The 24,779-nt window shown below is 44.0% G+C and overlaps 1 protein-coding gene across 16 annotated transcripts in view; it reads left to right on the top strand.

Annotated features, from left to right (window-relative positions):
- Window positions 1–24,779, top strand: part of MACF1 (microtubule actin crosslinking factor 1) — a 340,927-nt gene that overhangs the window by 65,653 nt on the left and 250,495 nt on the right. For 2 of the 16 annotated variants that reach the window (XM_059882763.1, XM_059882775.1), the window contains exon 1: window positions 1,297–24,779. This exon is cut by the window's right edge and continues 16,144 nt beyond it. The exons of the other annotated variants lie outside the window; for them this stretch is intronic. The gene's annotated coding sequence lies outside the window, so the exon portion shown is untranslated. Of the gene's footprint in view, window positions 1–1,296 lie in introns of those variants that run through there. 16 annotated transcript variants of the gene reach the window in all.

Below are 24,779 nucleotides of genomic sequence, written 5' to 3'. Positions count from 1 at the left end.
GGCAGGTTACTCTGGAAAACTTCAGACTTGGGAGAGAGGTATCTCTCTTATGAGGGGTTGTTCATTGGATTCTGACTCGGTTGTTAGCACTCATGGGTGCTTAGCTCAGGTCTGTGAACTATAGGTTCTTTTCATGCTGTCTTACTGACCTGTAATGCAACTTTTGGACAGATTGCTTAACTTCTATTTTCTCATCTGTAATGGAAAATTTGCGGTTACTTCCCTAAAAACACTTTCAAAGGTGAGTATAACAATGCAGATGAACCACTTTGTATTTCTTACATCAAAGATGCTAAGAAGTTTGAGGATTTCTTCCCTTTAATTATAATCTGTGCAGATTGTCCTAAGAGCCTGTGACAGTTAGGGCGAGTTATCTTTTTGAGGCTGATGGAATAGAAAGAAATTTGCATCCGCTACTGACGTCACTAAAGCAAACTAAAAACAAGTAAGCAGTGGTGGTGGTTTAGTCGTTAAGTCGTGCACCACTCTTTTGCGACCCCACGAACCATAGCCTGCCAGGCTCCTCGAACCATGGGACAAGAATACTGAGGTGGGTTGCCATTTCCTTCTCCAGATGATCTTCCAGACCTAGGAATCGAACCCGCATCTCCTGCACTGCAGATGAATTCTTTACCGCTGAGCCACCAGGGAAGCCCAAAAACAAATTAGCTGAGTGAAATACTGCCCTAAAGTCGGGAGCATGCAGGTTGTGTCTGGGCTGCGTTTTCTTCCTTGTTTTGGGGGAAGGTCTTGCCTCCCTGAGTTAGGCTTTTAGCACTCCCACAGCAGTTTCTCCTTCTTTGCCTGCTTTGGACTGTGTTCCTATGAAGCGTCTCCTCTGTATATAGCTGTATTCTGGTCTGTAAACATGACTGCTGTGAGCACGGTGCAGAGTTGGTTGTTTATTTTGTAAAACCTGTCTCATTGCCATGTGATATTTGCCCAGGAACTCCTGTTGTGGTGACACTCTGTGGTGAGTGTGGCCCTTTAAAGGTTTCTTTCTCCGATGTTAAGATGAGCCCTTCACTGGTGTCCTGAGAAGCATTTAAGCCTCTCTCCCTAGAGTTTAAACCAGAGGAGCAGTAATCCCAGTGGAGTCTGGGACGGGGTCTAACGGGAAGGTGGCAGATGAGGTGGCAGATGACAGGCAGGGGCTGCTGTGGTCTCCCGCCTCATTTGCACAGAGGAGGGGCGGGCCTCTCTGGGGAGGTATTTCCGCTCATTGCAACAAATGAGGGCACACAGAAGGCTGCAATGTAATGAGGCTACCCTGTGACGTCACTTGCAAGTGTGGTCAAAGTCCAGCTCTTGGGGGCTAGGAGACGCAGTGGAGCTCTCCCTTCTCAGCTGTCACCGCGATATGGTGCCTGCTTCCAGCCACTGAGCCGCCGCAGCTGGGCCGGGGCATGAATGCTTACAAGTACCAGAAGTTCCTGGAGGGGCTCAATAACCTGAGAGGTATCGCAGGGCTCTTGGCTCCACGCCTCCTGTCCTTACTGGTTGTGAACAGTTGCTGTGGTGTGTGTTGTATGGGATCTTTACTCTCCATCAATCCGTAGGGGCTTAGAACGCCCCCTGATTCAGAGCCAGCATAGTTTTTCCTGGGTTTGGGCAATGGCATAGGAGGGGTAGGGTTTGTAAATGTGAGAATGGGAGACGGGAGTGGATCCTCTCAGTACTCCAGTTGCAGCCCGTTCTCTTGCTTGAATGGGCACTAAAGCCACGTTCGGCCTCGAGCTCAGCAGTGTTCAGGGCGCTCCCCGGCAGGGCAGGTGGAGGGCTCCTGCCTTGGGCTCTGCGGCCCCACCTTGGTGCACCTGGGGCTCTTGGGCCAGGTTTTCCTCTTGCCTGTGTCTGCAGTGAGTCAGAGCCCTGTCTGGAGAGAGCAGGGAGTCGGGATGGCTGTGGGGGGTGGAATGCTGGTCGGTGTGGTGGAGATGCCATTGTAAAGGGTAAATCAGTGACTTTAAAGGGGGCAACTTTTTACTAAAATAATATTTACAGGGAGTAGTGTTTGCTTTGCAAGGTTGGCAGACTTTTCATTGATTATAGATGAGAAAAATACTCCCAGATATGATGATGCAAGGCTCTTCTTGGGTATTAAGGAGGAAAATGAATGCAATCTTTTTACTTCCCCCTTTTTCATTAATAGGTAGTTTTATTTTCTGTTTAAAAGGGTGCTTGAACCCTCCCTGTTTCATCAGCAGTCAGGGTTCTGGACCCAGAGTGACCATGGGGTGTGGAAAGAGTTGGGGGAAATCGAGGGAAAGGGTGAAGTTGCCTCCTTCGGGGTGGGGGGAGTGGCAGGAGATCTGCTCTCACATCCTGCCAGGGCCTCTTTAGATATTTCACTTTCTTTCATTATCTGTAGAGTAACAGTTTCCTGATGCTGGGAAAGATTGGGGGCAGGAGGAGAAGGGGATGACAGAGGACAAGATGGCTGGATGGCATCACTGACTCCATGGACATGGGTTTGGGTGGACTCCGGGAGTTGGTGATGGACGGGGGGCCTGGCGTGCTGCGGTTCATGGGGTTGCAAAGAGTCGGACATGACAGAGCGACTGAACTGAACAGTTTCTAAAAGAACATAAATGTGAGGAGCTTTGTATGCTACAAAGGGATATACATCCATAAAGTATTCTTCCATTGATCTCTATCTTCTCTTCCCCTTTCTCTTCCCAGTGCCATACAAACATTTTTTTCCCAGAACTTCCAACAGCTGGAGCCAATCCCTTTGGGGTTGAGGGCTCTGCGAGCTCGTCAGTCATCAGATGGGTCTTAGCAATAATGAGCAACATCAACTGTTCCTTTCCTGTCAAAGGAAGTTTTGAGAGAACAGAAAGAGCCGGAACTCCTTCATCCAGACCCATGCGGAAGAGATGGCAGGTCGGGCCAGAAACCAGTGGTGCTTCTCAGTGACTGCCAGTTCTGGGCCTTGCTGGGGACTGGATGAAGGAATGTGCAGGACTGTACCCTTGTCCCATACAGGAGCCCCTTTTCTTGCCCTCTTCTCTGTCCTAGAGAATCCTTCTACATTCCCGGATATGAAGCCCACTCAACAGCAGGAGCCTCTTCCCTTGGAAGGGTTATCACATTTAATTAATCTGCATATTCCTTCAGGAGCAGAAAAGCCTCAGAGTAGGAATCCCAGACCTCTCCTTGGGCACTGAGCTCCTTAATGTAGCTCTATTCCCTGTTATCCTTAGTGTCATTCTTCTGATAAAAGGCCAGAGCTTTCTATAGATTTATGGGTGGTGGGTGGAAACTACTGGAGGTCAACATAACTTTTCCTTTTGATTCCCCTTTTGTCAAGGGCTTAGAGGAGCAGTGACCCACACTAGGACAGCCACAGCCTATGTGGATCAGGTTTAGTAGTGACCTAAGTGGATTCCTGACGTTCTCAGGAGACCATGCCGCTCATAACTCTGCCCACCTCTGCCGTATGTGTGTGCTTCAGGAACAAAGGGCAGGTATGAGGGCTGAGAGCACTTCTTGATTTCCTCCCATAAAACATGCATGGGGGAAGGAGGCCTTTTTTACTCCCTGAATAGGAGTTGTTTTGGTCCCCAATGTCCTCTAACTCTCCTGACTTTATCTGGGGGCTAATGGGACAGGTAGCTCTTAATCTGATCATCTCAGGGCTGTGGATGTTAAAAGTTACATACACCCTACATACAAAGGTTATTTTTGCTTTTGGAGGAGGTTATATTGAAACCAGCTTGGCAATCATCTGTTTTCTCAGTTCACCTATAAAGTTTTTTTTTTCCTCCTTCCTTTGCTCTGTTTTTTACTAGGAATGAATGAATAACATGGCAAGGAATGAGTGAGTGCCAGACAGTAAATGTACCTGTCATGGAGAGTTCCTTTATAGGACTGAAATCAGAGAAGAGAAGTGACCCCAAGAGCAGCAGCTACCCCTCTACTTTTCCCACCCAGACCCTGGGGCTGTCTGCCGTGTTATTTTGGTCCTGCACGTCCAAGATGAACTCAAAGAAGCACTTACTGCCATGGACATTAAATAAGAGGACATATTACACTTAGTGCGTGGTGTATATGTCTGGTATGTGGCTGGAATTCACCAACTGTTCCACCTCCTCTTCTCCTGTCGCTCCCACACACCACTTTGAGCCACAGTGTGTCTTGTGCTTATGCCGGCCCAGGATGGACTGGATCAGGCACTTTCTGACCGAAGAGCTGTCCTCCTGGTCGCCCATCTGCATGCTTGGTCCCAGGTCGTACTTGATCTTGCTGGTGGTTGAGACTGCAAGACAGCGGCAGCAGTGATATTCTTGAAAATGTTCTGCGCTCAGCAAATGTTAGTTACGGACTAGGCACTGTTCTAAGCGCTTCCCTGTGTTTTTTCATGCGGCGCTTGTAATTCCCATTTTACAGTGGTGTAACCAAGGCTTGGCTGAGCCAAGAACAGGGTCACATGTCCTGCTAAGGAGATAGCAGTGCCTGGGGGTATAGCAGCCAAGATGGCTGTGTTGTGTGGCGTCTAATGCTGGGGACCATAGGAAGCAGGAGGGAATACCCGTCTGTCGAGTGTAGGTGTGAAACGCACTTGCGCACCTTCCTCTGAGGGAGAGCAGAGCAGTATGGTGCTTTGGAATGAGGGAAACAGAGCTTCTCTCTCCACACCAGCCTCCTTGAGCCACGTTCTGTTTTCTAAATCCTTCATTCACTTACATACACTGTATAATAGTCTTTATGGCATAAAATGTATAATATACACCAGTTTGTCCTGTTCGCTCAAAGAAAGCATCTGATTAACTCCCTTCTCTCTCAGAACCTGAATCTTTTTCAGGTGGGAGAGGTGCCTGGAAAGAGGACATGTGGTTATTTTGGTTTAGTCCTTATAATCATTTCTGGAACATTGCTATAGGTCTTAGACAAGTGTTCCCCCAAGTCTGAGTTGCCAGGCCAACATTTAGACACAAACTGTGGCCTTTGTCAAACTCTGCTGTGGTCTGTTTCCCTCAGTGCCCCCGATCACGGTCAGTAGCTGCTTCCCTTCTTCATTTCACGCGTACCTTTGTGTATTCCAGAGGGACTGACAGAGGCAGGTAATTGGCTCCCCCTCTTCGATCAGCTACTGACTTTGCTTTTCTTCACATGGTTCGGCTTGTGGCCACTCCTCCACCTAGTGGGTAACTGTCGAAGGGAGCCCGGTGGGAGAATAGAGACACTGTGTAAGTCTTGGCATTTCTGTCTCCAATTTCCTGTGAATCTTTGTTGCTTTGATGCCAGGGCTGAGGTGCAATATGTTTCATTGCTCCTGTTTCCTCTGGAAGGCTTTAACTTTTATTTGTCAAGCTTGCCAGAACCCACAGCTGTTGAATGTTTTCTGCCTAGATGGACCTCTTTCGTGAGCATGACAGGTTGAACTATTGGCCCAAGCTCCACCCTTTGGCAGAGCCCAGGCCTGTGCTGTGACTGGTAACTGGGGACTAATAGGGAGGCAGAGAGGTAGGTAAGGTTAAGTAATGAGAAAGTGGTTCTCTAGCCCTTGCTAAAAAAATTTGAGATAGGTTTGTGGGATAATGACTGACTTATTAAAGCAAATGTACCCCCAGCATATCCATGTACTTTCACCCTTCTCCTCCTCTGCGCGCACGCACACGCACGCACACACACGCACACGCGCGCACACACACACACCACACACACACACACACACCACACACACACCACACACACACCACACACACACACACACACACACACCAGTCTTGTTCTCTCTGCCTGGAAGACCAGTGTTGTTTTCTCTCTGTGTCAAATTTCTCTTTTCCTTCACTGCCTTGCTCAGTTTGTTTTGTTGAACTTCTACATATAATTATTCTCTCTTCCTTATCTGTGTTGCCAGAATTTTTTTTTTTTTTGCCATACTGTGCAATATGTGGGATCCTAGTTCTCTGACTAGGGATCAAACCCATACCCTCTGCATTGGAAGCATGAGTTCTTAACCACTGGGCCAATAGGAAAGTCCCTACAATATCATTTCTTAAGCTGTATGGTATTTCATCAAATGTAAGGGTCATTTATTTAACATTACCCAGTTATGGGGTGTGTACATTTCTAATTTTTCACTGCTCTAGTATGATAATGAACATTCTTATAAATAAATTTTTCTGTGCATCTTTGATTATATTTTTTGGATAGATTCCTAGAAGTGGAATTATTGGACTTAATTCATACATTCACTGCTCTGAATGTTGGTTTTTAACTTTGTTTCACGTTTAAAAGCTACCAAAGATACCTGTAACCCTTTGTATACCTTTCTGATAGCGCTCAGCCCTTGCCCTCTGGGAATAGCTCTGTCTTCAGGCTCAGTGGCCAGCTGGTTCAGATGTTTTATTATTCAGTTAATTTCATAATGGGACTGGCGCCAAGTGTCTCTCTCACTTAGTTAGCAGCTCCCACATGTCATTATCACATCACCGCACTGTCTCACTCTGAAGCTTTTTCCCCAGCAGCTCCAGACTTCGTTGATAAATAGCGTCATTGATTCTCCCAAACCCAGTACCTTTTCTTTTGGATCAGGAGAGATCCATAATGTTGATCTGGAAACTGTAGTACCAAGAATGACCTAATCAATGCTGTGTAGAAATCCTGCATTGGAAGCCCAGATCTGTACGAAGTTGAGAGTCCCTCTGTCTTTTCTTGTTACTGAGCTAGCCACTTACCTAGTAAATCGGGCCAGCTTCAGACCTGATATAATAGGTTGGCAAACTCCTGTTTTATCATCCCTAATTATGGTAGGTGTCTGCCTTTGATAGAAATGGAGATGGTGCTGTATGTTTAAATCAATATATTGCAGTTGGGTGCAAATCGGCTTCTGTTACTGGGGACTGACAGCCCTTAGGGTTATGGACGTGGTGAGAGTGCAGTCTTGTTTCTGGTCTGGAGTTGAATACTGCAGCAGACAGTGTGGGGTTTTCTAGCTGATGATAGGCTGAGGGTGTTTGGAGATTAGCTTAAGGACTGAGAGAAGGAAGACTTGTGTGGGGCTTTGTGTGCTGGAGTCACTAAAGAACATCCTGACAGCATCCAGGATGGTGGAGAATGGCTTGAGTCACCCACACGATTGCATCCTTCCCAGTGAGAACTGTCTGCCTCTCCCATTCCCAGAGCCCTTAAACAACCCTGTCACAGTGGGATGGTTCTCCCCTCTGCAGGGAATCCGGGAGTCTGCCTGCTTTGAGATGAGGCCTGTCAACACCTTTTACAGCACTAGACACCTACTAGACCCTCAGTATATCCTGTACTGTTTGGATGAGGTAGTTCTGTGCTATTAAAGTTTATTCTGTCCTTAAATGTTTACTTTTTAGGCTTACTGCATGTCACTGGACTGGAGAGGGGCATTCTGTCCTGGTTTGAAATGTGTTGAGAATATGGGGTGTCATGGTATATTGGTTAGCACTCTAGACTCTCAAATGTGTGGGGTAGTTCTGTGGTGGGTTTTTGTTTTTGTTTTTTTCTTGTGTGGTTTTCTGGGGTGTTTTTGTGTGTGTGGTTTTTGTTGTTGTTGTTACAACTGGAGGTTGTAACCCTTTCTCAAAGGGTGAGCCTATATGCTAACAGAGTATGGATTTTCATTGATGCCCCCATCCTTGGTCTTGGGTTTTTTTGAAGTAGGCAGTACTGAAAGGTAAGGCTCTCGTCTGCATTGTTCTGGCTGCAGTTTCTTTCGGCAGCTCCCCTAGAGAAACCCCAGGCTAGTTGTCCTAATCATGTATGTTTCTCGTTGCAGCTGTGGGGAAGTTCCCTTTGAATGACTTACCAGTTGCTGAACAGCATCTTTTGCTCACTGAGGGGGCAGGCAGGAACCTTTTAGACTTCCTGGTTTGTTGTATTTTGGAATCCTCTGATTTGGAAGATCGTTTTTTACAATTTGTTATCAATTAACTGTTTCACTCACTGATAGTGTCTCATGCGTCCGTCTCGTTGGAAGTCCTCGTGTCCGTCTCCTTCCCTGCTTTCGTTGAGAACCTTCTCTGTGTCAGGCCCTATACAAGGCACTGGGGATATGGCAATGAATCACAGCCCCTGTTCCTGAGGGGTTGTCATTCCTATTACACAGCCTAGTGAGAATGGGTACACACACACACACACACACACGGCAGGTGCTATCATAAAAATATGAATACAGTGCTGTGAGAACAGAGGTGGAGTAACTACTAGCAGCAGTTGGTGGGTGATTGGGAAGCCTTTATAGTGGGATTGGTATTTTGAGGTGAATCTTGAACGTAGGTAGGAGTTTGTTAGTCCAAAAATGGGGAAAGGTATTCTGGGAAGGCAGCAGGGTGTGCAAAAGAGTAGACTCACGAAGGTCTCTGTTTCCTCTGGGCAAGGTTCGAAGTGTTATGAAGTAGGAAGCTGGAGAGAGTGGGTAGTTGTTACGGCTAGAATGAAAAGTTGAGTCTGTTATAAAAGGCTAAGGAATACAGTAGGTAGTAGGGGGCACTCAGTGTTTTTAAGGCAGAGGAATGACATAAGTATTCAGGGTTCTTTTTTGGTGGAGGAGAAGTATAACTTTGGTAGCAGAATGAAAGGTCATTTTTAGGGAAGTAAGGCTATAGCTAGAGTGGAGCTTTACCTGATGTACCTGATTTTATTTGTCTAGGATAAGAGAAGAAGTAAAGAGAGCAGACGTGAAATTCTTCTAAAAGAGTTTGGTTTTAGGAACAAGCAGATTTTTAAGTTGAACTGTATTCTGAATGGCGCTCCAGATTTCCCCTACTACTCCAGCTGAGTCTGACCCTGGGTTGTGCAATGCCCTGTATTTGGGTTGATACTTCCTGGGACTGGTCAGATGATGGACCTCAGCATGAGGCCTGTAGCTGAGACCAGCAGCCCCAGGTGTCTGTCAGAGATAAGAGGGAGAGAGGAGGCCCATTTAGGTCTGGGTAGGGCTTTTGTTCGGAGAAGGCAATGGCACCCCACTCCAGTACTGTTGCCTGGAAAATCCCATGGACGGAGGAGCCTGGTAGGCTGCAGTCCATGGGGTCGCTAAGAGTCGGGCATGACTGAGCGACTTCACTTTCACTTTTCACTTTCATGCATTGGAGAAGGAAATGGCAACCCACTCCAGTGTTCTTGCCTGGAGAATCCCAGGGACGGGGGATCCTGGTGGGCTGCCGTCTATGGGGTCACACAGAGTCGGACACGACTGAAGCGACTTAGCAGCAGTAGCAGCAGCAGGGCTTTTGTTTCTTTGAAATTCTCTGGCTGCAGTACTAGGGCTCCATCTTTTTTTTTTTTTAATTATTTATGTATATTTGACTGCATTGGGTCTTAGTTGTGGCAAGTGGGTTCATTGGTTGCTTGAGAGCTTGAGGGCTTCGTTGCCCTGAGGCATGTGGGATCTTAATTCCTCGACCAGGGATGGAACCTGTGTCCCCTGCTTTGGAAGGTGGAGCCTTAACCACTGGGCCACCAGAGAAGTCCCCTAGGGCTCCATCTTTACATGACTCTACAGAGGGATTTGATGTATTGACTTTTGACACTGTTGATCACATTCCTGCCTATTTCAAATACTCTCTTCTATGAGCTTCAGTGAGGGCATGTCTTGGTTTTCCCTTACCTATCTGACTGCTGTTTGTCTGCTTTGGCTGGGTCTTTTCCTTCCTTTGACTCACGCTCAAGGTCTCCTAAGGGGAGAGGTAGTGTGGAGGAGGGAGAAGAACACAGGCTTTGGATCCAGGCTGGATTGGGTTAAAAAATCCATGTTTCTATATTTGCCATGTAGGTGACTTAAACAAGCTCCTCACTTTCTCTGAGCTTCAATTTTCTCATCTGTAAAACAGGGATAATAATATCTCCCCCCCAAAATTATGAGGGCTAAATTAATGGCCTAGGTAAAGCTCCTAACACAAGGCTGGCATTTAAACACCCAAGGAACATGGCTGACATTATTATTAGGCAGCTCTTGGCCTTCTTTTCTTTCTCCAGCCAGTTCTTCTGGCTCTAGCTTTTCTTTTAAATGGCAAATACCCGTATCTGTCTTCTACTACTTAAAAATCTCAATTGAAATTTTTTTTTTAATTGTAATAAAGACCAGTTAACATGAAATTTACCCTTGTAACAAATTTTTATTAACTGTATGACCATTTGTTGTACAGGAGATCTCTAGTACTTTCTCATCTTGCAGGACTGAAACTCTTTCTGTTCTGGTGAATAGCAACTTCCCCTTTCCCTATCCCCCCAGCCCCTGGCAACCACCATTCTACTTTCTGCTCATTTAAGTTTGACTACTTTGAAAACCTCATGTAAGTGGAATTGTGTAGTGTGTTTTTCCTCTTGTGACTGGCTTATTTCCTCTTACATAGCATCCTTAAGGTTCATCCACGTTTAGCATATGAAGAATATACTTCTTTTTAAAGGCTGAATAATATTCCATTATGTGTATAAAAATCTTTGTGTTTTAATCTCTCTTTCCAGCTGCATACAGGACATCCACAGTTGGATATTGCCTCAAACTGAGTATTTTCAAAACCAAGCTTAGACTTGGCATCTCCCCTTCTTCCTGTTTTTTGATGACTGCTCACATTCTCCAGTCTTCAAGATCAGAAACCCTGGAGATATCTTTGACTCTTCTCTCTTCATCAACGCCCATTTTCAATCTGTCATCGAGTTCTTTTGTTTCTTCAGAACTTCTCCTAAATTTCCCCTTTCCTCCCCATTCCCTCTGCTAAGACTCTAGCCCAGTCACTCATCACCTCTCGCCTGAATTACTGGGACAGCCTCGGATTTTGTTTCCTGTGTCCTGTCTCTGCCTTCCAGTTATCACTGCCAGCTATTTCTAGTGTTTTCTGTTACCCAGAGTAAGAAAGACCTTTTATGCTCTAACCCCCTTCCTCCTTATCCAGGTTTATCTCACACGATTTCCTGGGACACTCCCAGACAGATACCCCTCCTCATTGTGCCCGAAAGTGCTTTGTCCATCGTCTCCTCTTGCCCTTTCTGTGCAGCGCTCTTTACCTGGAGCGCCCTGCTCTTTGTACTTCACTGAAATCCATCCATTTCTTCAGGCCTCACTGCAGATCTTTCTTTTGCACGTAGACATCTATGATTATCGGTCCATGCTGATGTGTCACTTTCCCACACTCTAGTTTTGCCTGCATGTTGAAACTAGGCTTTTTGAGGGCACTGTTTTATAGACATTACATTTCCATACCTCTCATCATACCTCGTTACTGAGCACTTACGAGGCATGGTGACCAAAACGAATCAGCTGACAAACGTGTGTGAGCACCTTCCTTGTGTGCTGGGCTCAGGCCCTGGGATTCAGCAATGAACCACACCCTGAGAAGACTAGTTATGCTGTATGTAAACAGACAAATACTGGTCAGTCAACTGAATTTGAGGAAACCAGGTTGGACTCTTATGTGAGGACAAATGAAAAGGGAGACTTCAGAAAACAAGGCATAAATGAAACAGTTATTGTAAGAAAAAGGCATTTAATGGATTCATCAAGCAAATAGTTTACTGAGTACCCACTGATATCCATTTATTCGGGATATTTAAGGATATACCAGAGGACACGACCAAGTCCCTTTCTGGGTGAAGCTTACACCCTAACATTTAGAGGTATTTATTTTTAAATGAAAAGCACTTGATTTTGGGTGAAGCCCATCTGTACAAGATCAGCACTGAAGGAGTTAATATGCTTGTAGTGCTCTAGGCTTTGTTGAAACAGATGGTTGCTTTGCCCTAGGGAGCTTTTTTTTTTTAAAGGGGGATTAGAGGACTGGGCTGAGGAGGGCCGGAGACCTCTCTCCCTCACCCTATAGCACACACACCTGCTGTTCTGGCGCCTGGTGAGCTATGTAACTTGTCCCCCACTTGGGTAGGCACTTATTCGCAGGCTCGTGATTGTGACTTGAGGGCTGGCATTCCTATATTCCTTTCCTGATTTTAATTTATCATCTAATATCAGTGAAGTCCTGTTTTAACAGATGTTGGACTTGGCTGTGCTCCTTTCTGATCCATGTTTACTTTTACATAAGTATAATCCTGGTCTTCTTCTATTTTTTTTAATCTAGTCTTTTTATTGTGGTAAAATACACATGACATAAAAATTTACCATTGTAGTAGTTTTAAAGTGTACAGTTGATTGACATTAAATACATTTTCAATGTTGAGCAACCATCATGACTGTCTAGTTCCGGAACTGTTTCATGACCCCAAATGGAAACCAAGGGACCCATGAGGCAGTGACTCCCTTCCCCTCCCCCAACCCTGACAGCCACTCATCAGCTTGCTCACTTACCTGTTCTTGATATTTCGTGTAAATGGAGTCATATGACATGTGGCCATTTGTATTCAGCTGCTTTCAGTTGGTATATATAGATCCATGCCTTTTTCGTGTAGCATTATAAGGTGTTTTGTTTTTTTTTAACTGTTTCCTTATAGTCATTATAATTTTATGTTATAGTGTTGATCATGGTTTCACTTTGCTGTCGTGTTAAATGCTGAATGTATGGGTTGTTTCCAAATTGTCACTGTTACCAGAACTGCCGCGATGGCTGTCTCCTGGACTGGGCTCTGCCATCTCTCAGAGGACTCTGTGTCGCACACCAGTTGCAGAAGAACCGCTGTCCTCGGCTAGGATAGTGCAGCCTGTTACCCAGCTCTGAGAGAGAACAGTCGAGAAATGATTTTTATACAGAAGGGAGCATTTATACTTTGTCATAGAAGAGCTTGTTCACCAGGGAATGGCAGAGAAAAGAGTTTTTTCCCTACTGTCTAGAAGTCTTCTCTACTCACTCCACCCCACTGGGTGTAGGAAGGGACTGAGTATGGCTGTTGAAGATGAATGTTTTATTCATTTGTTCATTCAGCAAATGTTTGAGAACTTCCTGTATGCCAGACATTTGAAACTTGCCAGTGGTTTGAGCCGGGCCAAGCAGTGCCTTTTATTCTACTGGCCTTTGGTCCTGCCTGGGGCTAAGACCCAGGACCCGATTCCAGGGCAGTCAGGATTCAGAGTCCGGAGCCTCACAGGGCCTCATCACCTCTTGGTTTAGCACCTTAAGGTTTGGTACCATTATAGAGAATAATCACGTTAATTTGGGCTGCTCGCTCCCAGGAATTTCACAGCCAGGCTGAGACTCCTCATAACGGCTGCTGCTGCTGCTGCTAAGTCGCTTCAGTCGTGTCCGACTCTGTGCGACCCCATAGATGGCAATCCACCAAGCTCCTTCGTCCATGGGATTTTCCAGGCAAGAGTACTGGAGTGGGGTGCCATTGCCTTCTCCGCATACATGGCTAGGCTACTCTTGTTCCCCACTGTGACAGAGATCTGGCCAGTAGGAGGTGAGCCATTAGGCCTGTGGCTTCCCAGTGGTTTTGTTCCCAATATCCTGGCAAAGCAGCAAAAGAAAGGTGCTGTTGCATGGATCTCAAGGGTTCAAGCACTTTGTTACAGTGAAATTAGCATGTCCACACAAAGCGGTAGGAGTGGAGAGTCCCAGATTCTGAGGTTAGCCCAGGTAGCTCTGGGATTAGTGCTGCTGGGGCCTCTTGTCTTCTGGTAGACTGTCCCGCCTCCCTTTTATTTCCTCACTGGCCCATGGTATAAAATAGTCTTCAATTCTGTTTACCCTGCTGGGCAAACGTCTACCACTTAAGGCCATTTAGGGCCACACTCTATCTTTAAAATCCAGTGTAAGTGGAGAAAGCACTGAACTGCCAGATCTTAACAGTTATACTTAAGAAAGTGCTAAAACTCTTGAGTTGTTGACTTGGGGTAAGACTTGCAGAGGTTGGTGAGAGTACCCGGAATTAGGCCTCATCCCTGCCCCTTCCACCTGCCATGGGTTCCTTTTCTTTAAATGTCAGAGCTTGATGTGTAATGGGTCTGTATCTTAAAATTCGTTTTCCCTAGTGCTCTTTTAAAACTGTTGAACACTTCCTCAGGTAGAGGGGAAAGGAGTTAGACCCTCAGGAACAGAGACTCTCTTCTCTCTCTCCCTAGACCATGGAGCTAACGAAATTGGCCTAGAGCTGCTGAGGGGCTGCTGTGTTTGTGTTTCAGTGGGCTGCCTTTACTGAGTGGGACACAAAAGCCCAAAGCACAGGCCATTCCCACAAGCCTAACATTTTCATATTTCTTTCTCTGCCAAAGAATCTTTGGTTAGGGTTAAGAATAACCAGTCTGTCTTTGGAAATACCAAGGCCTTTTGTTTGCCAGGAGAAAAGGGCTTTTGATTAAGGCCGTCTTCTCATTTTTTTTTTTTTTTTTTCCCTTAAGCTGCTGTGAGAAGACTTCAGAGCCTCTGAAGGTGCTGTGCTTGGGGGAAGGAAAGATAGCTGAATAAAGCCAGGAGAGACTTAATCATGCTTTGGCACCCATTTGTACAGAGATAAAAATAAATAATGAATAAAATCTGTCCAATTTTTGGTGACTGCTTTTACCAGCCTTTCTTTCTTCCTGTCTTTTTTTTTTTTTAAATCCATACAAAACTACTGTTCCCCAAGAACCTACCATACAGATGAGCTTGAATCCCACTGTGTGACTGTGGGCAAATTACTTTTCTCTTTTAGGTGGCAGTTTCTGAGCCATAAACCGAGGATTACAACAGTGCTCCGTTCATAGAGTTGTAATGAAGATTGAATGAAGTAATGTGTAGAAAATACTTAAAACAGTACTTGGTACATAGGAGTACTCAGTAAATATCGACTGTCTCAGTAAATACTATCACTCCTATGTGTAGTAAATGCTGAGTATAGCTTTATTTTCCTGATTCCAGTTGTGGCTTGCTAGAGCTGTCAGGGTCAGATCTTTGTGTTTTTACAATGAGAAGGAGGCAAAGACTCCCGTTGGGCTTGATCTTTTTATCAGTCAGAGGTGAAGGGAAAGATTATTCTCTGTGTGGACACATCTTACAGGCTCGGTGCCTTCTTAATTCAATGTGAGTAAGGGAATCCATCTCATAGGAGGAACTTACTATTCTTTGACAAAAACAGTTCTTATTTGTGGGGTGGGAGTGGGTCATGACTACAGCAGGTCATTACTTCCTTGGTCTGGGAGGATGGTGAGGTTTCTCGTGCCCCAGGAGAGCCTGAACCAAGCCGTAGAGGAGGGGCCTCTGGTCCTTCGAACATACAGCAGTGGGAGAAGCAGGAGGCGTGTCAGGAGCGAAAGGGGGCATCCCCAGGGCTGGTGCCAGTGCCTGTAGTACCAGGTCTGGGAGTGTCATTAATGGAGGCGCCAGGCTAGCGCCTGGCCACTGCATTTCCTGGGCCATAAGAAAGAGATGCAGTGAATGAGTCGCCCTAAGCCTCTGAGCTGTTTTATAAGCTGCCGCCTCCTTTCCCGGATTGGTGGAGTGGCTAAGGAAGGGACACAGAAATTTAAGTGTTGTCTCTTTCTTGCCCATGTCTGCATTGCTGTAGCTTTTAGGAAGGATTTTCGTGTCTGCCTCCCTGCTCCTCGCCCCCTATTCCCCACCCACCCGCCCAGTACCTCAAGGTGAAGTTTCATCTTACCTCTTGCAGGAAGTTAGTTTCTAAAGTTAGCACATAAAGTGAAAATCTCAAATAATCAAAATTATCCTTGAAAAATATCTCAAATGGTCCATAAATCCAAGTGTGTAAACCTGGTTTTGTATATACTCCAGGACAGAGTTGGGACACCATATGAAGTATTCAGTCTGTAATTAAGGGTCAATTTAAGTGAGAGGATAGCTGTTCTTAAACACTAGAATCATATTCAGGATTCAAGATGCTCACAGTGTGTTTGAGGTACACTGGAGCCCAGACTTGCTCATGTCTCAGATGCAAGTCCTATCACCTCGTGTTCACCTCGTGCATAACTTCACCTTGGTGTGAAACCTCATCAGGTAGAATTGTGGGTAAACCTCTGCACATGTTTAAATTCCCTCTGTCTCTTCAGGCTTCTGTAGTTCAATGCAGGTGTGTTGAGATTCTCTGGTATCCTTCTTTTGTGCATTCTGTTTTTCTTATTTACTTTTTAAGTCGTTATTTTTTTTTCTTCTAAACATGTTTTATAACCCTCTGCAGTCTTCTTTTATCCAAAATACTTATCTGTGTGTCTGTTTATTGCATTCTTAATTATTTTCAGTGATCAAGATTCTTTAAAGGGGGGTTGCAGGAGAGAGCAAGTGGGCAGGGAAGGCCTTAAACAATCTTCATTTAATTCTGTAACCATAGCTTCCACTTTCCTCCTCTCTGGTCCTCTGCTAACTTACAATTCTTACCCCTTGCACATAAGACCCTGACTTTCCTTCATTTTCTTCTCCCTTTATGTCATTCTTCAGTAGAAAACTTCTGCTTATGCTAGGCCAGTTAGAAATGAATTCTTGTTATACCTACTATACATCACTGGTTTAGCTCTAGATGGTTAGTTGGTTCATGGATTAACCCCAGATTCATAGTATCATTAAGAGATGGATGGAGAATGGAGCCCACCCAGAGAAGTCAAAGGACACTTCTCCCAGGTCACACAGCTGCTTATTGACAAGCTAAAACCATGACCCTGGTTCCTGACTTGGAGCTGAATTCCTTTTCTCCTAATCACATTACTTGCCTTTGAAGCCTTGGTTGGGAGCAGTCCTTTGTAACATTTTCTTTTTTCTTTCAGCCTTTGGGGAATTGTGACTTCTTTTGTTTAATTTTATTTCAATTGTTTTCCTTAACAAAGATGCTAGATAATATGATTTTCAAGAGGGTTAAATTTAGTTCTTTGTCAAAGATATATTTGAGAATTATGTGGTGTCTTTTGATAAAATCTAAGAACTGTGTCACAACTTCCAGGACTTGTAATCACTGTCCCAGGCATAGAGGTTTGAGACAAGGGAGACTGGTGACCATAGTTCTACACGGGTGAGGGTTTGGGTAGGAAATCAGCTGACACACAGAGGGTAGTCAGGGTCAACAAGCATGTGTTGAATTCCACTCTTTGCAAGGTACTAGGACTAGGTGTTGAAAGAATACACAGTCCCTACTTTCACGGAATTCAACTTGAGAAAAGAAGGTTGTGTGTGTATTTAGAGAGATACCATGGAGAGGCTGTAATTCCTCTTGTCCTGATTTGGTCACAGAACTAAAGGAGATGGAGCTGCTGTTCATTGGGACCTTGAAGGAAATCCCCCAATAAGCTGGTTTAGCCCTCAAATAGGGCAGGTGGGGTTTCCCAGAGTCCCAAGGTCCAGTTGTATTTTCTCAGTAAAAAGGGCAGGTGGGGGGAATGGAGTTTTTGATATTCTTTCCTCCTGTTTCTGCTGGTAAGCATTAAGCTAGATACTTTCTAATTTTTTTTTTTTTTAATGCTGTTTCTTTTGAGCAGTAGGGGGAGTGTATCAGAAAAAAAAAAAAAAAACTAATGAAAATCATGATGCTGCATGTAAATCAAGCAATTCATCAGACCTGGGGGAAGTTGATGCCCTGTTTTCGGGGCATCTGAAAGGAGCTTCTGACTGGAAGGAGCATACAGGTGTTCTGATCTTTGCAGCCCTGCTCCAACCTGTGCTGCTCGACTCCTTCAGCTTTGGTTGGTTTAAAACATCACATTATAACAAAGTTCAAAGCTGTTGTCCTTGCTTTCTCAATCCCAAGGAAGGAAAATGGGTTATTTTCAGCCATATATGTTTCTTTTGTCTCAGAAAAAGTGTAAAAGCAAACAAACAAGAAACAAAAAATGAACAACTAAACCTTCCAATAAAACAAACTTCAACAGCCATGATCGACTTGTGGAGCCTTTGTTAATGGACCACCTAACAGGGGTGCTCATACAGGAGTTTTCCGGATTGATAGCTAATGTACAGATAACTGAGCCAGGCCCTGGCTGTCATCATTTTGCTGTTGGAGAAGTGAACATCAGAGGGGGGCTCAGGACTCACTCCACGTGACACTTGTAACATTTTCATTGCTCACCAAGAGGGGTATTGGTGGTGGTGGGAGTGTGTGTTTGTGTGGAAGAGAACGGTAGGTCTGCATGCCCCCATGCCCAGCATGGGTAATGCAGCTTTCTCTCAGAGAGTCTGCTCCACGAGGTAGCTTTGTGGCCCCACCTCAGTTCTGCTCTTTGCACTGTTTACTTTACTATCTCTCCCAGCAGCTGTGTGAATGGGAGAGCCACAGCCTGCTGAAGTACCCTTCGGCTGTTCCCAGTGACCCTCAAGTCTTCAGAAGCATTTGAGTGAGAATAATGCTGAAATCCTTAAGCTATTTGGCTCAAAAGAAAAGCTGCACTGCCATGGTGATAAAGCTCCCAATTGAATAAGGAAAATGGCAATTTCCAAGAATCTGGGTGGTAGTTGTTTTAGTCAAGTTGAGAAATGGGATCACTGAGAAGGGGATTTCCGCAGCATCTAGTCTGTCAGGGAAACAGTTATTCCCCTCTGCCTCCTGTTTACAAATTCCAGGAAGGGAGCATGAGGCCTCGGGTTGCATCTCCATACCCAGTAAGACAGGCAGTCTGCAGGGTCTGTCAGAGTTCTTCACGACAGTTACGCTATAGTGTTTCCTGTTAAAAGTACTTCATATACTGAACATAATCTTGGTATTTCACAGATGCCACACGTGTATGAATGTCCTTCCTAAAGGATTTCTCTATTCCTAAAGAAATAGAGAAATACACTGGAGTCTACAAGCCTTTGTTCCTGAGGAAGTTGACAAGGATTTCACTTAGCTTTGTGTCCTGTCAGACTCCTTGAGGGAGGTCGTAAAAACATTTCTCCCTTTCCCCCTCTCTTTCATTCACCCTAATGGGACAAAGAGTTGCTGGATTCAACAACATTCTTTCCCAAATGATTCTTAAGGCATGAGGGTCACTCAGATTTATTTTTAAACTCACAACCTCAGGCTGAGGGAAAGCAGTTGTCCTTACTGAATTCCCTTGGGGGCTTTCAGCTGCCCAGACACCCCACGTCTTTATGGGGCACATTCCAGCGGTCTTAAAGCCCTGGCTCTCAGAGTAAAATCTGGTCTGGCGTCTCACTCGTGGAATCCCTTCCTGAGCCATGGCATGAATTAGGTGTCAGCTTGGAAAGCGGAAGGAACAGGTGGCCTGTGAGCTTAATATAATACTTCCGGCTTGGTAAAGTGGTTTTGGAGCCTTGTGCTTATTGAAAGTTTCCTTCTGCTTTCTTGTCAGCTTTAACCATCTCTTGATGGTCTTTAGTACCCTTCTGGGATTTTCTAGGAGCGTGCTGGAGACTGTCAGAATATAAGGAGTTAAATCACAGTGAACTTGTGGAGAATAATTAAACAGTGATTAAGTGATATTTTAACTCCTGTTGGAGAAGGCAATGGCACCCTACTCCAGTACTCTTGCCTGGAAAATCCCATGGGCAGAGGAGCCTAGTAGGCTGCAGTCCATGGGGTCGAGAAGAGTTGGACACGACTGAGTGACTTCACTTTCACTTTTCACATTCATGCATTGGAGAAGGCCATGGCAACCCACTCCAGTGTTCCTGCCTGGAGAATCCCAGGGACAGCGGAGCCTGGTGGGCTGCCGTCCATGGGGTCACACAGAGTCGGACACGACTGAAGCGACTTAGCAGCAGTATAGGTGAGAAATGGAAATCATCAGGAAAAAAGTTTGGCTGGGGTCATCTTATCTTTGTTGGCCAGATCCTGCCTGCTCTTACTCAGTTTCATTTTTAGCTGTGAGGTGAACTCACATACACTTCTCTACTGATGTCCATCTTTGTCTTTGGTTGTACTGCTCCTCCTTCCCTTTCCTGTTACCCCCTCCTCTTCTCTTTCTCCCCTCTTCGCCTCTGCCTCCTTCCCTTCCTCCCCCACGTTTCTTTAATTAGTCTGGGAAAACCAGTTCCACTCAGAACAGTTGGAATGGGACTCGGTTCCCTTCTGTGTTTTCTGTTCCTTGAAGGCCTTGAGATGAAGCAGAGAGATAGGAGATTTGGGATATTTGGAAGGCCACAGGACTAGTGGGAAAAGCACCAGATAAAGATTTGAAGATGCCTGGGTTTGAATCCCAGCTCTCCTGGGATCCTACCTGTGTAACCCTGGACAAGATACTGAATCTTTGCAAGTCTCTCAGCTTCCTCTTGTATAAAATGGGGATGTGATTCTTATCTGAAAGAGTAGGAATTAGAGAGGATTAGAGGTATGTATGTAAAGAGCCTTGCTTGCCACTCACAGTAGGTATTTGATTGTGTTTGAAAGTAGGAGCTTTGCTGTATGATGGAACAGGTAAGAGTTGATGGTAGGGTTTAGATTGCCTTTGGTTAGCTTTTTGCCTGTTTAACTGCATGTTAATTGTCTAGTTTATATAATATGAAGTTATGTTATTCTTTGCCTTTTTTCTTATCTAGTAAATGTAGTAGCAACCCAAAGGAGACTTAGGAGCCCTGTTCCCTCTAGTCTTCATCACCCATCGTTCCTCAGCCATTCCAGATAAACAAATTTAAGTGAAAAGAGTTTATATATAAATGTAGAATTAAGGCTTTAAAATTATTTATTTAATTGGAGGCTAACTGCTTTACAATATTGTAGTGGTTTTTGCTGTACACTGACATAAATCAGCCACGGGTGTGCATGCGTCCCCCATCCTGCACCCCCTCCCACCTCCCTCCGCATCGCATCCCTCAGGGTTGTCCCAGTGCACCAGCTTTGAGAGCCCTGTTTCATACATCGAACTTGGACTGGCGATCTGTTTCACATATGGTAATATATATGTTTCAGTGCTGTTCTCTCAAATCATCCCACCCTCACCTTCACCCACGGAGTCCAAAAGTCTGTTGTTTATATCTGTGTCTCTTTTGCCGTCTCACATATAGGGTCATCGTTAACATCTTTCTAAATTGCGTATATATGTGTTAATACACTGTATTGGTGTTTTTCTTTCTGACTTACTTCACTCTGTATAACAGGCTCCACTTTCTTCTACCTCAATAGAACTGATTCAAATGCATTCTTTTTAATAGTTGAATAATATTCCATTGTGTATGACAAAGCTACAGTCATCAAGACAGTATAGTACTGGCACAAAGACAGCAATATAGATCAATGGAACAAAATAGAAAGCCCAGAGAAAAATCCAGGCACCTATGGACACCTTATCTTTGACAAAGGAGGCAAGAATATACAATGGAGAAAAGAAAATCTCTTTAACAAGTGGTGCTGGGAAAACTGGCCAACCACCTGTAAAAGAATGAAACTAGAACACTTTCTAACACCATACACAAAAATAAACTCAAAATGATTAAAGATCTAAATGTAAGACCAGAAACCATAAAACTCTTAGAGGAAAACATAGGCAAAACACTCTCTGACATAAATCACAGCAGGATCCTCTATGTCCCACCTCCCAAAGTAGTGGAAATAAAAGCAAGAATAAACAAAGGGACCTAATTAAGCTTAAAAGCTTTTGCACAATGAAGAAAACTATAAGCAAGGTGAAAAGACAGCCTTCAGAATGGGAGAAAATAATAGCAAATTAAGCAACTGACAAAAAATTAATTTCAAAAATATACAAGCAGCTCATGTAGCTCAATACCAGAAAAATAAACAACCCAATCAAAAAATGGGCCAAAGAACTAAACAGACATTTCTTCATAGAATTAAGATTGTGATTGCTTCTCTTCTTCAATTAGATTGCTACGTTCAAGTCCATTTTATATGTAATTTCTGAATTCCTACTCTTAGTACCAATGCAGCTATTTATTTCTCTCAGGAATGATTTATTTACATAGAAGATGTAAGTTAATTTCTGAACACTTTTTATGTTGTCATATTTGAGACATTTGTGGGGGAGAAATAGGTCATGGTTATTCCATTCTTCTTCCTTTACTGAAGTGGAATGAGCCGAGGCCACTGGGCTTGGCATAGCGCAGGGCCTTTGCTATTCCTTTCAGCCCTTGTTATGCTTGGCTGTGTCCCTAGGTCTTAGGACTTAGGCTGCTCAGCTGTTTTGGAAACTTGCGTAATGCATTGCTTTGCAGTATGAAAGATACGCTGTGGCTTTGTAATCCTCATCTTTTGACGTATCACTTCTTTTGGGGGAGGAATCTTCAAAAATCAAGTGTCTCTAGAGTGCTTAGTATTTGAAGAACATAAGGAAGTTTGAGTACTTTTGTCTCAAAGTATCACAAGACATCAGCTCAGATTGCTTTTTATTTTATATATTCATGAATTAGAAGACAATATTGTTAAGATGGCAGTACTCCCCAGATTGATCTACAGATTCCATACAGTGCCTACCAAAACCTCTGTCGGCTTTTGTTTTGCAGAAATTGACAAGCTGATCTTAAAATTCATAAAGAAATGCAAGGGACCCATGGTAGCCAAAATAATCTTCAAAAAAAGAAGAGGAAATTGGAGCACTCACATTTCCCAATTTGAAAACTTTACTACAAAACTACAGTAATCAAGACAGTGTGGTAATGGTATAAGAATAGAGATATAAATCAGTGGAATAGAATGAGAATCCAAAAATAAACCCCTGCATTTATGGTGAATTTTTGATAAGGGTGCCAAGAAAATTCAATGTGGAAAGAATTCCCTTTTCAGCAAATTATACTAGGACAACTGGATATCCATATGCAAAAGAATGAAATTGGACCCCTGTCTTGCATGATGTACAGAAGTTAACTTGAAGTGGCTCATAGACCTATGTGTAAGAGCTAAAACTATTAGAAGAAAACTTAGGAATAAATCACTGTGACCTTGAAATAAGCAATGGTTTCTTGATTATGACACTAAAAGCACAAGCAACAAAAGAAAAATGTAGATAAATTAGATTTGATCAAATTAAGAACTTCTGTGCTTCAAAGAACACTGTTAGGAAGGTAAAAAGATGCCCCATAGAATGGGAAAAGATATTTGTGAACCATACATCTAACAAGGCAGGGGTTTCTAACAACCTCTGGGATCTAATGCCTGATGATTTGAGATGGAGCTGATGTAATAATAATAGGAATTAAGTGCACAATAAATGTGATGCACATGAATCATCCCCACACCATCCTGCTCAATCTGTGAAAAAATTATCTCCCACGAAAATGGTCCCTGGTGCCAGAAAGCTTGGGGACTGCTGTATTAAGGGACTTGTATCTAAAATATATAAAGTCCTCTTGCTGCTGCTGCTGCTGCTAAGTCGCTTCAGTTGTGTCCGACTCTGTGCGACCCCAGAGACGGCAGCCCACCAGGCTCCCCCATCCCTGGGATTCTCCAGGCAAGAACACTGGAGTGGGTTGCCATTTCCTTCTCCATTGCATCTAAGTCCTCTTAATTAACAGTGAAAAGACAATTTAATCACAAATGGGCAAAAGATTTGAATAGATGTTTCTCCAAAGAAGAAACATAAATGTCCAATAATAAGCACATAAAAAGATAGAGATACCACTCCATACCCACTAGAATGGTTACTATAATCAAAAAGAAAGCAAGATGTGGAGAAATTGGAACCCTCATACATTGCTGGGTGGGAACATAAAATGGTGCAGCTGCTTTGGAAAACAATTTGGTGATTCCTCAAGAAGTTAGAGTTACCAAATGGTCCAGCATTTCTACTACGTATAAATCCAAGAGAAATGAAAGTGTATATCCAGCCAGATGTGTATAAAAATGCTTACAGCAGCATTATTCTTAATAGCTAAAAAATGGAAACAACGTAAATACCTACCACCTGATGAATGGATAAGCAAAAGTGGTATATTCGTACAATGGAATATTATTCATCAATAAAAAGGAATGAAATAAAAATTGGTGCTAACATGAATCACACTTGAAAATATTAATATGCTGAGAGAAAGGAGCCAGCTTGAAAATATTCTAGGTGAAAGAAGCCTGCCACAAAAGACCACATGTTGTATGATTTCATTATACAGAATAGGCAGATTCATAGAGACAGTAGTAGATTAGTGGTTGCAGGGTTAGGGAAGGGTGGAATGGAAAGTGACTGCTGATGGATATAGAGTTTCTTTTGATGGGTAATGAAATGTCCTGAAATAACATGGTGGTGATGGTTGCACAGCTCTGTGAATATACTTGCATTAAATTATATATACTTTTTATTTATACATACTTTAAAAAGTATGTGTACGGTATGTGTATGAAATTCAATAAGCTGTTATCCAAAACATTTCAGGTAATTTGTATGTCTGAATAGTATTTTGTCAGTTTGAACTTGGCCCCTGTTCCTGCCATCATGAATCTCGAAGTTAGAGTATCACTCTTGAGCACTGGGCAGGTGACTGTTGCCTCAAAGCCTTTCTCATCTTTCTCACCTTGGGTGAGAAATTTAGGTTTGCAGTTAACTTCTTGAAGGAGAAGAGCTGATGGCACTTTGTATCAGGAACCAAACCTTTTAAGGTGAATGTTCTGAGGCTGAAACCTTTCCAGATTTTAAATGTGACTGTCTGTGCCCTACCCTCGTTTTTGTTTACCCTCTCAACTGTGTGTTCCACTGGAATCGTTTATGTTTTGGGTTCCAGATCCCATTCCCAGCTCTTCTAAGAACCTCCCTTCGTTTCATTTCTTACCTTTTTCGCCCAGGCTGCTGTTCTTGCTCTGAGGCTTTCTCTCCAAGGAGGTAGGGAGTAGCTGGAGGAGCCTCTGGGTGGCGCCCTGTGTCCAGAAGGTGGACAAAGGAGAAGGGCTTGCCTGAAAGACGCTTAGACCTGTGTTGGCAGGAAGAGATGACTCATTTTTCATCAGAGGAATTTCAAAGAAAATATAATGACAGGATGATGTCAGAGGAGCAGGTGGAGACAGGAACCTTGATTGAGGTGCTGGAGGGCGGTGTTGGATTGTATGGTTGCCAGGGTAGGCAGAATCATTGA

The sequence above is a fragment of the Bos taurus genome, chromosome 3 (assembly GCF_002263795.3).
Source record: "Bos taurus isolate L1 Dominette 01449 registration number 42190680 breed Hereford chromosome 3, ARS-UCD2.0, whole genome shotgun sequence".
In the NCBI taxonomy this organism is placed as follows: domain Eukaryota; kingdom Metazoa; phylum Chordata; class Mammalia; order Artiodactyla; family Bovidae; genus Bos; species Bos taurus.
This window is presented reverse-complemented; position numbering and strand designations above follow the sequence as displayed.